General features: G+C 43.4%; 1 long non-coding RNA gene across 1 annotated transcript; it reads right to left on the reverse strand.

Moving 5' to 3' along the window:
- Positions 1 to 1,949: 1,949 nt before the first annotated feature.
- Positions 1,950 to 16,856, reverse strand: LOC147081240 (uncharacterized). The gene is made up of 5 exons (XR_015076776.1): positions 16,752 to 16,856; positions 16,179 to 16,233; positions 13,561 to 13,761; positions 7,770 to 7,868; positions 1,950 to 2,060 (listed from the first exon to the last, which is right to left on the reverse strand). It is a non-coding gene; the product is annotated as an uncharacterized LOC147081240 (long non-coding RNA).
- Between the last annotated feature and the right edge of the window lie 286 nt (positions 16,857 to 17,142).

Genomic DNA, 17,142 nt, shown 5'->3' on the forward strand with positions numbered 1-17,142 from the left:
GCTGGGGTCGTTCCTGGCTTTGGCTTCTTTATGGATGAATTTAACGAACGCAGAGAATGGTGGGAACGCCACGTTGAGCTTTAGTTTGAACTTTGATCCAAACGTTATCCACTTCTCCTGCAGGTTAAATGGAAGCTTCTCAATGATGGGACTTACCCCTCTGGAAGTGTCTAAGTACGATAGACCGGGTAGGTAGCCATCCTGCTTTTCGGCTTCGAGTTCCGACAGCAGATCTCCAAGGTCGCGGAGCTTCTGGGGTTCCTTACTCGTCAACCTCGGAAAGTTCTCCAACCTGTCAAAGAGAGCCCTTTCAATGGCTCCGGGCGAGCCGCAGCTTTCTTCCAGCCTCGCCCAAGCCTTCTTCAAGCCCTCTGGCAGCTGTCCCACATTGGCCGCTTTTATCCTGCAGGCCTGTCCAGCGGACTCTGGGCCGAGCCATTTGATAAGGAAGCCGAGCTCTTCTCCTGCCGACAGGTCTAAGCTCGATATGGCATCATGGAAGCAGGACTTCCAAGCCCGATAATTCTCCGGCCTGTCATCAAACTTAATTAACCCCGAAGTCACCAGCTAGGTGCATGCAAGGTATTTGGCAAGGTCGTAAGTGCTGGGACCTGTGCCAGGGTTGCCTTGGCTAGGGGCTCTGTTGGTGGTCTCAAGGAACCGAGAGGGGATTTGCCTCTGACTTTCTCTATTCGGTGTACTATTCCTCTGCACCGTGTCTTCCATTCTGCTGGGGGAGACTCTGCGGCTTGAGGCATGCCATCTGCTTTGACCTTGATTGGCAACTCGTGGCATGTTATACGAAGTGCTTGCGTCTGTAGAGATGTGCGGGCCTTCATCCCTTTCTCCTGTAAACTGTATGTCGGCATGGTCGCTCATGTAATCTATGGTGTGCTGACGTGGACTCTGCCATGAAATGGTAATTAAAGGTTTGTAAGCTGTCTTGGGATCAGCTCCCTCCAAAATTGCCTCGAACACTTGTGTCTTGGCTAATGCAGCATCTATCTCTATTTGTTGCTGCAGAGCATCTAATGTGGCTTGGTGACGGGCCTGTTCAGCCTGGCGTTCAACTTGGTGAGGGGCCTGTTCGGCTTGGAATCGGGCCTGTTCGGCTTGTGATTCAGCTTGGAGTCAGGCTTGTTCGGCTTGGGATCGGGCCTGTTCGGCTTGGAGTCGGGCCTGTTCGGCTTGTGATTCGGCTTGGAGACAGGCCTGTTCGGCTTGGAGTAGGGCCTGTTCGGCTACTGATTCAGCTTGGAGACGGGCCTGTCTTACTTTTATTTCTATTTCACTGTTCGCATGTGCAGCTCTGGCTTGAGCTGCCACTAGCTTAGCTCGTGCTCTGGCGATGGTCACGCTTACTCTAGAACCACCTGATGACCATGAACCAGCTTGCGATCTGACGTAACTGGAGCTTATATACCGATTGTCATCTTCTACAGTTTTTTCTGCCTGTTTAAGGTCTTCTCCTCGCTGCAAAGCATTTTTGTTATTATCTTCTGACATGTTGATGTGAGGTAGGTGTGCTCTACGAGGTTAAGGCTTACACTGGGTTCCTCCTGCTCCAGTCTTCACAGCTAGCCGTATTGCCATATTTTCACTGTACTGGCCACGCTAGACGTGCTCCTATCTAGTTATCCAGCAAGTTAAACACTTATTCAAAATAATTCTTCATGAATCCGTTTGCTGTTTTGAAGCTTTACCTGAACAAATTTGTGAAACCCTAAACAAAGACAAAGTATGTTTTGTACATAAACTGAGTACTATACATTCGATATTACACAAGATATAACATATTTACAAAAGTAGAATAGATTAATTGTATAACTAACTAACATTTGGACTAACTTCTGTAACTATCAAATATTAAACTTTTATAAATTGTGTTATCAAAATACTACACTGACAACGTTGCTATTATGCTAACAAACAAAGATACTCACAGATATTGTCCTTGGCCAAACATAGATCATCAGAGTGCATTGGATTGTGAATCCCTTATGGAATCCACCATTACAGCCAGGTTCTTCCTGGAATTCTACTTCCTGGGATTCTGCTTCCTGAGTCACACAGGAAGAAAGGTACGAAGGTCAAATGACCACTCACAGGAAGAAAGGAACAAAGGTCAAATGACCTCACACAGGAAGAAAGGAACAAAGGTGAAATGACCTCTGTTTCATACAAACATACTGCTAACACAATAACCACCACCAGAGGGTGCTACCTGCATGTAAAAATATCCAGAATGTCACTGCTATACGATAGCTACCACCAGAGGGTCCAGAACAAATACAAAGAAATGATATTGGGTCAAAGGATCAGGATAGTGAAACAGTTTGGGTGGAGATAAGGTATAATAAGGGGAAAAATACTAGTGGGCGTAGTCTATAGGCCTCCTAACATTTGCAACCCTGTTGGACGGAGTATTAATCAGGAAATAGTTAGGGCTTGTAATAAGGGAGCAGCTATAATTATGGGGGATTTTAACTATCACATTAACTGGACAAATCAAATTGGGCAGGGCAGTCTTGAGGAAGAGTTCATTGAGTGTATTAGGGATGGGTTTCTTGAGCAGTATGAAACTGAACCGAAAAGGGGGCAAGCAACCTTAGATCTGATCCTGTGTAATGAGTCAGGATTAATTAAAAATGTCCTAGTAAAGGATCCCCTTGGAATGAGTGACCATAACATGGTTGAATTCCATATTCAATTAGAGGTTGAGAAGGTTGGATCTCAAACAAGCGTACTGAGCTTGAATAAAGGAGACTATGAAGGTATGAGAGCAGAATTGATTAGAGTGGACTGGGAAAACAGATTAATGTGTAAGACGGTACATGAGCAGTGGCGTATAATTAAGGAGTTATTTTACATCTTTCAAAAAATATATATTCCACTGAGGAAAAAAGGTGTAAAATAAATGACAGCCATCCGTGGTTAAGTAAAGTAATTAAGGATAGTGTCCGACTAAAAGCAAGGGCATATAAGGTAGCCAAATATAGTGAGAGGATAGAAGATTGAGAAGTCTTCAAAAGACAGCAAAAAATGTCTAAAAGATTGATTAAGAAAGGAAAGATAGATTATGAAAGTGAATTAGCAAGAAATATAAAAACAGATAGCAAGAGTTTCTATAGTTAGATAGAAAGAAGAAGGGTGGCTAAAGTAAATGTTGGTGCCTTAGAGGATGAGACCGGGAAATTAATGGTGGGAAACATGGAGATGGCAAAAATGCTGAACAAATATTTTGTTTCAGTCTTTACGGTAGAGGACACTAAGAATATCCCAGCACTGGACAAACAGGGGGCTCTAGGGGGGAGGAGCTAAATACGATTAAAATCACTAAGGAATTGGAGCTCGGTAAAATAATGGGACTCCAGGTGGATAAATCCCCTGGACCTGATGGCTTACATCTTGGGTCTTGAGGGAAGTGGCGGTAGGGATTGTGGATGCATTGGTAATAATTTTCCAAAACACCCTGAACTCAGCAAAGGTCCCGGCAGATTGGAAAACTGCTAATGTAACACCCTTATTTAAAAAGGGTAGTAGGCAGAAGGCTGGAAACTATAGGCCAGTTAGCCTAACATCTGCGGCTGGGAAAATTTTGGAGTCCCTTATTAAGGAGACAGTAACGGGACATTTGGATAAACATAATTAAATAGGACAAAGTCAGCATGGTTTTATGAAGGGGAAGTCATGTTTGACAAATTTGCTTGAGTTCTTTGAGGACGTAACCTACAGGGTGGATAAAGGGGAACCAGTGGACGTAGTGTATTTAGACTTCCAAAAGGCATTTGACAAGGTGCCACACAAAAGATTATTGCTCAAGATAAAAAATCATGGGATTGGGGGTAATTTTCTGGCACGGGTGGAGGATTGGTTATCTAACAGAAAGCAGAGAGTTGGGATAAATGGTTCATTATCAGGCTGGCAATCAGCAACTAGTGGTGCTCCATCGTGGTCAGTGCTGGGTCCCCAAATCTTTACAATCTATATTAACGATTTGGAGGGGAGGACCAAGTGTAACATATCAAAGTTTGCAGATGATACAAAGATGGGAGGGAAAGTAGTGATTGAGGAGGACATAAAAACCTCCAAAGGGACATTGACAGGCTAATTAAGTGGGCAGAGATTTGGCAGATGGAATACAATACTGGAAAGTGTGAGGTTATGCACTTTGGCAGGAAAAATCATAGAGCAAGTTATAATCTTAATGGCAAGAAACTGGAAAGTACTGCAGTACAATGGGAACTGGGGGTCCTGTTGCACGAAACTCAAAAAGTTAGCATGCTGGTGCAGCAGGTGATCAAGAAGGCCAATGGAATGTTGGCTTTTATTGCTGGGGGATAGAATATAAAAACAGGGAGGTATTGCTGCAGTTATACAAGGTATTGGTGAGACCACACCTGGAATACTGCATCGAGTTTTGGTGTCCATACTTAAGAAAATACATACTTGCTCTCCAGGCAGTACACAGAAGGTTCACTCGGTTAATCACGGGGATGAGTGGGTGGACATATGAGGAGAGGTTGAGTAGATTGGGACTCTACTCATTGGAGTTCAGAAGAATGAGAGGCGTTCTTATTGAAACATATAAGATTGTGAAGGGACTTGATCGGGTTGATGCGGTGAGGATGTTCCCAATGGTGGGTGAAACTAGAACTAGAGGGCATAATCTTACAATAAGGGGCTGCTCCTTCAAAACTGAGATGAGGAGAAACTTCTTTACTCAGAGGGTAGTAGGTCTGTGGAATTTACTGCCCCAGAAAGCTGTGGAAGCTACATGATTAAATAAACTTAAAACAAAAATAGACAGTTTCCTAGAAGTAAAGGGTTTTAGGGCTTACGGGGAGCGTGCAGGAAATTGGACATGAGTCTAGGTTCGGATCGGTCATGGCCCTGTGGGTGGCGGAGCGGGCCCAGAAGCCATGTAGCCTGGTCCTGCTCCTCCTTCTTGTGTTCTAATGCTGCGTTAGATTTCAGGAAATGGTTCTATTCACAGGGATTAGTGGAGACCTCGGGAACAGGCTGCCAGCTAGGAGTCCTTCAAGAGTAAATTGGGCCTGTTCCTGGCTGGGGTGGAAATCACCTTTTTCAGAAGGTAAGTACTGCAGGAAATACAGGGACAGAGTGACCTCCTGGACGAGTTTCGATCGCCTAGATGGGTCGGAGAGGAATTTCCCAGATGTTTTTCTCCCAAATTGGCCTTTGGGTTTTTTATCTGCTTTTTCGCCTCTCCCGGGAGATCACATGGGTTCGGGTAGGATGGAGAGTGGAAGTAGATTTGAGGTTAGGATCAGATCAGCCATGATCTTATTGAATGGCGCAGCAGGCCCGAGGGGTTGATTGGCCTACTCCTGCTCCTATTTCTTATGTTCTTATGATATCGGATAACCACAATGGGGAATTAAATCGGGTGATGTGTATAGGACGGTCAATCCACTATCGTCCATTGTACTCTAACACGAACAGATAAAATTACTCTTAAATGACGACAGAATCCAGAAGATCCTTGCCCACATGATAATTCGTTTCATGATATAAAACTCCAGTTTTAAACCCCAAATCTGACGATGATTGACCATTATTATTCTGCTCTAATGCTCTATTCAACATGCATCTGCTCCTTCTGATTTCTACCCGGCTTTTCAATAAAGGGGGTGATGTTAGATATTAGAATACACAAACGTAAACAGGAAAGGGCCTAATAAATATCCTCTGATCTGTAAACCCTTCCCAACCAGGCATGTTGTAGCCAGTGAAGAATATCATCCTCCCACCACCACTCCACACCCCCCACCATCTGCCTCCAGGTCATACGATCCCTCGCAGAAGTAAAGCACAGAGAAAAGAACAGTTGTGAATTTAGGAAAAACTCGGGGCTATTTCTTTCCAATCCTCTTATGTAATCGAGCAAAGCTACAGGAAAGTACAATAACCATGCGCCCTCCAGCTAGCCCGTGACTTACCAATAACAGAACTGTATCGCTAACTCGGTAACTCATGTTGCTCCAATTGGACTATGGTGAATTTACCTTCACTGCATGGCTCAGTAATCTACTGCAGAGTTTGTGGACTCTGGGTCCGACTGTCCAACCTAACACTTTGTCGACATGATTTATACTCACTGTCCCGAGTTCTCCCAGGGACCGAGTAACTCATACAGCTGAGCAGAATTTAATCTCCACCGCGTTTTACAGCCCACAATGATATCTTCACCGATTTAAAATTTCTCTTATAAAAATCACCTCAATTTATTAAGCCTATCCCAATATTATAGTGCACTGAGAATCTGTATCGCTTTGATCACTCTCCTCCTGTATCCTCACTATCTTTGCCTGCCAAAATGGTCTGCAATATTCCAAGCGGAAACATGTCAAATCCTCGTTAGAGTGTTTTTAGTTCATATTGTACTATTGCAGCAATACAACCTAAATCTCTATTTACCTTCCCAATGTCCTTGTAACACTGCTTGTGGATTGTCAGTGATTTATTGGTTGTGACACCACGTTTTCTGCCTGCCTGTCAGACATTAACCGGTCCCGCTACATTGTCTACACATTCCTGGAGTTTCTGGTATTACAATGCTCCAGCCTACAGTTATCCAAATTGGAGGATATCTGGGCCCATTCCCTAAATCGGCCTTTATTCGACACAATACTATCCACACCACTACCGACACAATGCGGCTGCTGTACGTACGGTCTGCAGGATGTACTGCAGCAACTCTCCGAGGATTGTTCAACAACATTTTCCTCCTCTGAGAACTCGAACCCAAGTAAAAAGAAGAGCAGCAGAATAATGGGAACCCCAAGAATCCCATTTTACACTCCAAGCTACACTTCACCTCACAGGGACATATACCGCCATTTATTCCCCGGATTGGGTCAATATCGTGAAATTCCTCTCCTGACGCCACCCTGGGAGCACCAGCATCAAAAGGCGTTCTGTGATTCAAAGAGAATGCCCGCCATCTCCTCCAGGCATCTTGGAAGGGCCAATAAAAGCAACTTATCCAGAACCAACCATATGTTGAGCAGAACTGAAGGGAAATTAATTCCAACTCGTAACTCCAACGCACCAATATTCTGATAGGGAGACTTGTTAACATTGCATCATCTCATTCAAATCAGTTATGAAGTTGGTTGACGGCAGTCACGCAACACAAAGCACCGCATGACTTAAATTGTTATCTCGCTTCAGGTGGATTTATCCTATTGATGAAGACTGCCTTTTTCTTATTCATTTCTGGAATGAGGCCGCTGCTGGCAAGGCCAACATTTATTACCCAGCGCTAATTGCCCTTGAGAAGGTGTTGGTGACCCGCCTTCTTCAACAGCTACAGTATTATTGTTCCCGTTGCTGCTTGCTGGGGCAGTTAAAATTCAACCACATTTCTATGGGTCTAGAGTCACATATATGCCTGACCAGGTAAGGACGGCATACTCCCTTCCCTAAAGGACATTAGTGAACCAGATGCTTTCTTAATGACAATCCGATAGTTTCAATCCTCACCATTACTGATACTAGCTTTTTATTCCAGGTTTATTTATTTATCTTAATATAAATTCCCCAACTGCTGTGGTGGGATTCTGAACTAACGTCTCTGGATCATTAGTCCAGGCCTCTTGGAATGCTAGTCCAGTAATATAACCAATATGCTACCAGTCCCTTATCCAACGTGCAAATTGGAAACTGCGCGTGCAGCATCTACAGAGCGTTGTTTCTGTGAGCTCTGTACATTCCTGATAAACATTGCAGTAATTCGGACCTACCTTGCTGGGATCCGGGATGTAGATGGTCGGCATATCAAAGCCACATTTGTTCAGCCCGGGTCTCTTGCACAGCTCTTGCACTAACTGCATCATCACTCTCTGAGGAAAGAAACAAAAATATTCCACTGTAAAATTCAGCGCATATCCGCACTTCAGCAAACAACATCCCATCAGAAATAAAAAAAATCCTACTGTTATAGAGCTTTTCAAATCCTCAGAATGTCGCAAAGCATTTCACAATTAATTAGCTGCAGAATACAGTCACTGTTATTGTCGGGCAAACGCTGCAGCAAAGCAATATCCTGCAAATGGTATTGAGATAAATGACCAGTTAATTTATTTTATTGGCGTTGATTAAGGAATGAATATTTACTAACTTCTTCAAATAGTGCCAGAATAATTTCACGTTCACCTGAACAGGCAGACGAGGCTTCAGTTTAACTTCTGGTCCAAAAGATGATCGCTCCCACATGGCTGTACTCACCCAGCACTACACTGAGCGTCAACCTGCATTATGGACATAACTTCTAGAATGAGGCATGAACCGGTGTTCTTCTGATTCCGAGGTGAGTGTTTAGGAATAAATGAGAGCCGCCTGTGCAACATGTGAGATATTGGTCAAAGCCAATCAGTGCCCTGCCCAGCTATCGACCTCAAATGCTACTAAGGATCTGTAAAATTGGTATTTTATCTAAAGTCAATGATTTACAAAGACTATACTTAAACCGTGAAACAAAGCAGGCATTTCTGGAGACGCAAAACAGCTACAACAATACTTAGATTAGGAAACACAGTTTGCTGATTCAGGTCCATTATTTCGATAGAGGCATTGAACCCAAAATAATCTTTTTGTTTCCTATTTCACACCCTCTTTATTTTGCTGAGAATGGGGGGATAATTGAACGCTCTAACTGCTGATAAAGGAGTAGAAGTAGCAAAATCGGCGTTAAACACTTTCATGCATTACATTCTGCCCCCAGGTTTCATATCTCTGAGTGTCTTTACGGGATCAATTTGTAAATTTGCTCTTGCAGTGTAGCTGCATTTGTTGTCCATCTTGTTTGCGATGGGGGCATTAAGAGTTAGCACGTCGGAGTATATTTTGAATGTGTGTGATAGTGTAAAACGGATAACTTCCATTGAATTCAATGAAACTAAAAATCAGGGGGAGATGGACGACATTCAGACGCTGCGCTATTGCACATGATACTGTATTGTACAAAGTCGAAATGTTCCCGGAACTGGAGTTATGTGTAATCCAAAACAGGTAGATGTGGAAGGTTTCTTTCCCTGGAGAACATTATGGCACCAGTTGAGTTTATAGAACAATCTTGAGGTTGAGATAAATGACCAGTTAATCTGTCCTTTGGTGGCTTTAGTTAAGGAATGAAGGTTAGCCGAAACTATAAGATTCATCAAGTCCTGAGAGGGGATCCATTAACTCCACCTGAATTTCAGTAACATTCACTATAATTTCTTTGGCCCCAGTCCAGAAAATATCATATTTTATTAAATTCAATGGCACACCTTGCTGTGGTTGGTGTTTAAATCCCGACCTTTGCATTGCAAGTCCTAGACTACCAGGCCCCCAATCTGTCCCATAGAGTCCAGCCTGGTATCCGTTGTGTGCACCCTCCATTGCGCTCCAACCATTCTTTTAAATGCGTTGCTAATCTGATCCCAGAGCTCTGTTACTATACTTTTTGTTCATGTCAATCGGCAAATGCTGCCTCTGCCGTCAATTTTGTTCTGGTGCACAGTGAGGATGGTGTACAGTTAGCGATACGGGGTGAAAAGTATCTCAAAACCTCATACCTTGAATATTAGGATCTGGAAAGTTGCTCTGTTATCATGCAAACCATTCCAACGCTGGATTCAAATCACGTTGGCAGATATTGCTACAGACAGCTATTGGCAATTGTTAATCCTTTTATTGTCTACGACCTATTCAAAACCTAATGCCTGCGTGTGCTTCCTGTCTACCAAACCTAATTCCTTTTGTCACATTCCATATCAATATTTCTCCTTTACAAAAATTCCTTTGTCCAAGTTTATACTAGAAACTCCACATCCACCTGTAACTATGCCCCGCCAGTGGTGATGCTGCAGTGTCTCGTGTTTACATCTCCCCGCTCCTGAGCTTCTCCAGCACAGAAAAGTGCAAGAACCCTCAACAAAATCAACTTCCCAAATTACAGTAAGATTTACTACTTAATTATAAGTAACAATATCAAATCAAGGAATTATATCAAAATATAGACAATGGCCCAGAAATTCGTGTCGGGGGCTTCCCACGGGTGTAAGCCCCCGACCTGCACTTAACTTGCAAGCCAGCAGCTGAGCTGTAGGGCCCTGTGGAATTCCGATCCGGGGCCTGGCCCAGCTGCCGGCACGCAGTGCTTGCGTATCCCAGGGGTGCAGTTAGTTTGATGCGTCCCCTGGGACCACGTGGGCCATGGGCAGCCAATCGGAGCAGGGAATGCTCCATTCATAAGATTGACAGGAAGAGCTGTCAAAACTTATAAATACTACGGCCCCAAAATAGCACTAAACATTCAAATAAATTTTTTAAAAGCATCACATTTTTTAATTAAACTATAAATTACATGATATCACTATTTTAAACAATAATTTAAATTTTTGAAAAAATACTTTTATATTCTAACGGGGCTAAAAATATACTTAACTTGCTTTAAAGTATTTAAAAATAATAAACCTGTGGAAAAAATGTTTTAATTAATTCACCACTTACCTTGTGAAAAGCAGGCTTACGATCCCGGGAAAACCTGCAAAAAAAACTTAAGTTTGATGTGCACGCTGCAGCCTCTCCTGCACGCACATTCGACCTCGGAACCCCTTCGTTCAGCGGATTGGAAGTGCCGGTTTCCCGCGCATGCGCAGTGCATGCAAAAAACTGGGACTTCCATCAGGCTTACGGGTGAGTACCCCATGCGGACTCACCCATGGAGACCCGAATATCTGGGCCAATATGTATGACTTTAAAATGGAGAACCAATCGCCTCTACACACCCTTATCCAATGAATGAGTTGGGTGGGACATTTTTACAGTATAATTCACTCATTCAAAAGGAACACCTTAATTTATGTGTGGGAGAACAGATTTGGGGCGATGTTTATAGAGTCTCTTTGTATGACTCGATTCCACATCACATCTGCCTTTTATTAATTGGTGGCAAATTCTCACTGGGCACCGTGATCAAATCACGGAATTTGGAAATCCATCCGCAAAGGGGACCCACAGGTGCAATAAAGTGAACTCTGTCTGTACCTGTCTGAAAACCAGCTTCATCGGCTTTGCTCAGGTAGAACTTCAGTTTATCGCAGTGTTTTTTGATCAACTTTTTCACCACATTCAGTGTCCATTTACACAGGGCCTGGCCAATCGGATCATAGAAGACAAAGGTCAGATCGGCCTGTTCACTTGTAGACAGAAAACGAGTGAATAAATCCGGTATTAGGAGTGTCTGTCAATAATGCCCAATAAATGATCACAATGGAGGGGTGAGTGCACTGAAAGGTGTGGGGCTGAAGCCTATGACGGTAAAAACTTGTTCACAAGCTGTGCTGCTTGAGCTACTCTCAGCCGGGGTTCACTGGACGCTTCAACTTTACTGAATTGGCCCTGGTTCATGGAGGGCCAATCAGCGACTGACTCCCATAGTTTATCCCTGGATATTGACTCCTTCCGCATGCAGGTAAGGTGAGGGGTAAGAATGGATTCCTTTTTATCAGACTGCAGCAAAGAAATACCAGTCCATGCACAGCATCTTGGTTCAAATATGGAGAGTCATTAATCACACCAGGTACCACAGGTCACCCACGCCGGTAGAACAGAACCCGGCAAGAGTTATTCTCCAGAATGTAGAAAACAGCAAAAAAGGGAAACAAAGAAGGCTCAGTTCATGAAGTGGGTGATAGTGAATTGGTCGCGGTACAGGACTAGAAACACAGAGGTTCTGAATTGAAATCTCACCATGGTGAGTTGTAAAACAGAATGAAATAATTTGCTGCCACACAAATGACCATGGAGGCTGCTGGATTATTATAACAAACATTCACTAACCTCACTTCAGAGTAGGGAACTTGCCACGCCTAGCGGTTCTGGACTACATGTGACTCCAGTCCCACACTATGTGGTAAGACAGGCTCCGCTATACTCCAGGACACTCTGTGTGACCAGCCATCGTGTTCTTTATTGGGAGATGAGGGGTAGTCTGTCGCTGGTCGGCAGTGCACTTCCGACTTCATTCCACAGGCCCTGCAGAACAATGCAGGCTCACCACCGGCTGAGCAATCAGCAGGCCATCTACTGGCGATCGGTGTTGGTAGCCGGTGTAGATTCCCGAGTGGATGTGTATTATGAGGAGTGAGTCTGATTGCAAACCAGGCAAACGGAAACACTACCTGAGTGGATTTTTAAATCCAGAAATCATGAAATGTAATATTGCCAATAGACGCTTAAGAAGTTCATTAAAATGTAGCCTCACCTCCCACATCCTGTCGCACTGGATTTTCATGGTTCATCACTCCCATCTTCACTGACCGACCTTGTTTCCTTATTCTCCAGAGTCAGTGGGCTAGGAATTCATCTTGGGCGTTGGCACAAAGCGAGCTGTATCGGATCAGCCGCCCATTATACGCAGCACCTGATATTCAGTTGACGGCAATAGAACTGAATATCAGGCGTGTACAACGGGCGGCCGATCCGATACCGCTCGTTTTTCGCCACCGCCTGAGCCGAATTTCTAGGCCAAAGAATTTAAAATCCTAATCCTCGCCTACAGTTTGCTCTGCAGCTTTTACCCCACTCCTGTTATCAAATTCCTCATCACTTATTGTACTTCTCACTTGGCGATCCACCTTGGCGTATTTAATCTAATATTTAATTTAAATTATTTATTCGCTTTCTGTACCCTATGACGGTTATCTATTGTTGCTTTTTTCTTTACCACTTGATTTATTTTTCTCAAACCTCGGCGAAGCACCATTCGACATTTTCTGACTAAAGCCACTGTACAAATGGTACCTTCTGTCATTCTGGCTAATACTGTTTCTGAACAAAGTTCTTCCTGTTTCCCTTTAAATATTAGATCTTTCAGGGGAAGGCTGGACGTTAGTTCATTTCTGAGCGCAGATACAATGAAATAACTTAGAACAAGAACCTTCCTTGCTCATTGGTGTCCAGGCTCCCAGGAGTCCCTCGGGGCTCTCCATGTTTCCTTTGTCGTCCGATTTCCCACATACATTGGGTTAGTTACGGCAGTGCTGTGGTTAAGTTACTGGCCTAGAAATCGAGCAAAACGTGCATTCAAATCCTACCACAGAAAATAAGAATTTCATTCCTTTTTTAAACAATCTGGAATGAAAACGCTGGTATTAGTAAACGTGAGTATAAGGCTGGCGGGTTGTCATAAAAGAATAACTGGTTCATTCCAATCGTTTAGGGAAGTCAAACTGTCATCCTTACCCGGTCTGGCATATCCAGTCCCTCAGCAGTAGGTTTGACAACTTGGCTCTGAAGTAAACTAGGAGCGGCTTAGTTATATCACAGAAAATAAACCACCAATTCAAGAAGAAATTCCCCACCACATTTTCAGGACAACTAAGGATGGGCGATAAATGCCAAGGTTGCCGGTGACGCTGACATCCCGAGATGAATATAAAACCAAATTATAAAAACCTGCCAGATTTTAACATTGAAGTGTGTTGCCAGCAATTTCCAAATGATCGAGCGCTGCTGTGTATCTACCGGTGGGGATTGATCACTTACCCAGCCGGATAAGCGCTTTGCCAACATCAAACTCATAGGTCAATCTCCATCCACAAGCCCCGGGGTATCAATAAAGGTCACCAGGTTAAACTGCTTCTGCTTGGAGGTGCTGATCTCGGTGACCAGGTAGTCTGCCACTCCTGTGGAGCACAGAACGAGCAGTGAGCAGGAGCAGAAGTTGTTCCAGAATTCCAGGTTCAGCTGCGGGAATAGTACTTTCCATGTCATGTTGGTGTGTTTGTAATTCGTGAAAGGCTTTCTTTATACATCAACCTCCCTTGATAGTAAATTAATTTAAATTGCAAAATAGACTTAATAAAAATATCCCGAAATGGAATTTATGAGATAGCTATATCATAAATATATCTAAAAAAAGTCTTATGTCTGTGTACAATTCCTGTCTGCAATTTTTTCCCAAAGCCATTTTTTTGTCACACATTTCCATCAACATTTTCCACATTATAATTTCCGGTGTCCATTTTATAATAGAAACGGAATGTCAACATTATGCTGTAATTCCACCCTCCTGTCAGTGGCGGTGCTGCGGTTCCTCAGTTTTGTATCTATCAGCTCATCAATCTTTATGCACAGAAGAACATATACTTCGCTGACCTCTATTTCTCTGCTTCGCAAATTGTTCTATGGTTGATTTTATGCGTTAGTATTCCACTTGTTTATTCCCCATTTAGTTCATATTCCCTCTCATCTAAAACTCTGCTGTTCACACCAAGCCCCATTCACCCTGTTCTTACTGACCGACTTCGCCATCCTGTCTGCAAATGCCTCGATTTTATAATTAACATCAATGTGTTTAATAAATCCCTCATGGCCTCGTCACTCATTATCTCTGTAACCTACTCCAGCCCTACAACCCTCCCAAGATCTCTGAGCTCCTTCAATTCTGGCCTCTTTCACATCTACGCTATTCAGTGCTCCACTATTGGCAGCCGTACCTTCAGCTGTCTGGGCCTGAAGCTCTGCAATTCCCTCTGTAAACCGCCCCGCCTCTCTACCTCTATCTCCTGCTTTAATTCGCTCCTTAAAAACTATCCTTTTGATAAAGCTTTTTGATCATCTGTCCGAATATCCCAAATGTTGTCTCGATATCAAATTGTGTCTGAACACGCTCCTGTTTAGTCCCCTATTCTCCTCTATATTTCCCACTTAGATTCTATTCCTCCTGTTATTTCCCAGTTAATCTCAATTGGGCAGTTTATGATACATTTAGATTCTATCCCGCTGTATATGCCCCACTGAGTTTACATTCTCCGTGTGTATTCCCCATGCATTTTATAAACCCGTGTTTATTTCAATTTAGTACCTATTCTCCTGTTTATTTCAATTTAGATTCTATTCCATGGTTATTTCCCATTTAGTTTCTATTACCCTAATTAAACTCCATTTAGTTCCTATTCTCCAGTATATTTCCTATTTAGTTTATATCCCCCTGTTCATTCACCACTTAGTTTCTAATACTCTGTTTATTCCCCATGTAGTGTCTATACCCGGTGTTCATCTCCCATTCAGCACTCACTCAGTACTGCACTGAAATGTCAGGCAACCTATGAGCTCGAGACCTGGAGTCCTTTAACCCACTACCTTCTCACACAGAGGTGATGATGTTGCCACTGAACTCCGGCTGACACCATACACCCTTTAATTCAAACCCAGCTCTTTGATGCGCGCTCCCAACATTTTCAGCCTTTGTGTTACTTGCCACATAAAACCTACTGTAGTATAAGGTAAATCATCGAATATAGATTGGAAATAGATGCATCAGGACAATAAGCAAACTGCATCGCGGAATTTTTACAGTGAAGGCGGAGGTAATTCGGCTCATTGTGGCTGCGCTTGCTCTCTGAAGGAGCAAGCCCCTTAGTCCCATGTCCTCACCCTTTTCCCATTCCCATGTTTTCCATTGCGGAAATATATATTCCCTTCTCTTTTAAAAAGTAAACTGAATCTGTGTCACCAACTATTTCTGATCGATCACTCCATATCCTAAAAACCACCTGCTTCAAACATCTCCTAACCTTTCCCCTCTTTTGGTTATAATCGAAAGCTTATAAGTTATGGACTCACCCACCAGTGGGAATAGTGTTTCTCCATTCTCCTTGTGATAATGCCGCAGAATTCTGAACCACTAACTGCCTTTGGTCTAATGGAGAAAAACTGCTCTCAATCCATCCATATCTCTCTATCTGTCTCCATCTGTCTCTCTGTCTCTCTCTCTCTATATATATATATATATATATCTTTGTTGCTTCCTCTCTTGTCTCTTTCTTGCTCGCAATATACCAACCATAAAACTTTCTCCGGTAAGCACAGTTTAATCAGCTGCCCATCGACCAACAACTTCAAGCAGGAGTCACTCACACAGATTGTCTATCATCTTCCCAGCTTGCATTCTATACTTCACCTCCAATAGAGCACGTGCTCACTGTCCAAGGCTACATTGCTTAAACCTGCGAGTCCTAATTTCAATATTTAGGAACCATCAATTAATCTGTAGGATATCCTGCCTGTGAAAGGCTCGCAGTTCACTGGACTGAGGGGAGAGAGAAAGTGTGCTTTTCCCCTTCTGTTGTCTGTAATACTGACAGTCGCTGTGAATTTACCTTCGATCTGAACCAGAGCTCGGAATTGCGGGTATAGGTGGAGTGTAGCCTTGCCCTGTGAAAATAAAAACAAACATTAGAGGAAATAAATGCTCAGTCCTCGTAATTTGTTTAAAATGTTCCTTTATGGAGCTGCTTTTAGTTGAATATTCCCTATGTAGTTTCAAGGCATACAAGTAACTCCCCCGTTTCTCTCATTGGTCCGTGCTGCGTTTCCTCATCTCAACCGGTGATCACAGTAGATTAACCACAACCCTTTGGGCTAGAAAGTTAGAATCAGCCCATGGTTCCTATCCTTGCAGCTATGCTGTCAAATCCATGCCTGGCTCGGAGGATGGCGGACAATAATCGGGTTTACACACTCTATTAATGGGATGTCCAGGGCTTTGGGTCGGGTAGGAGGCAGATCAGATCCCTCACACTTAAGCTCAGAAGACGATATCCTCTAGTTTAGTTTTTGCTGAGAGACTCACTGTGATGAGTGGTGTCCTGTTTATTGAAGCTCCTTCCCAGACAGTCCATCTGAGACACGGAAATAGTCAGGGCTCAGTGATGATTCATGAGATTACTCACTGTGAGGGTTTCCCTTTTCCTGCCACTGGTGACGAAGGTAAATCCTTGTGTTTCTGTTGGAACTTCCGTTTTCTAGAACATAAGAACATAAGAACATAAGAAATAGGAGCAGGAGTAGGCCAATCGGCCCCTCGAGCCTGCTCCACCATTCAATAAGATCATGGCTGATCTGATCCTAACCTCAAATCTTCTATCACTCTGCATCCACCCGAACCCATGTGATCTCCCGGGAGAGGCGAAAAACCAGATAAAGACCCAATGGCCAATTTGGGAGAAAAAAATCTGGGAAATTCCTCTCCGACCCATCTAGGCGATCGAAATTCTTCCAGGAGATCACTCTGTCCCTATATTTTCTACAGTACTTACCTTCTGTAAAGGCGATCTCCACCCC

This window comes from Somniosus microcephalus, unplaced genomic scaffold, assembly GCF_052327205.1.
Source record: "Somniosus microcephalus isolate GS21.2 unplaced genomic scaffold, FLI_Smic_1.0 scaffold628, whole genome shotgun sequence".
Classification (NCBI taxonomy): Eukaryota; Metazoa; Chordata; class Chondrichthyes; order Squaliformes; family Somniosidae; genus Somniosus; species Somniosus microcephalus.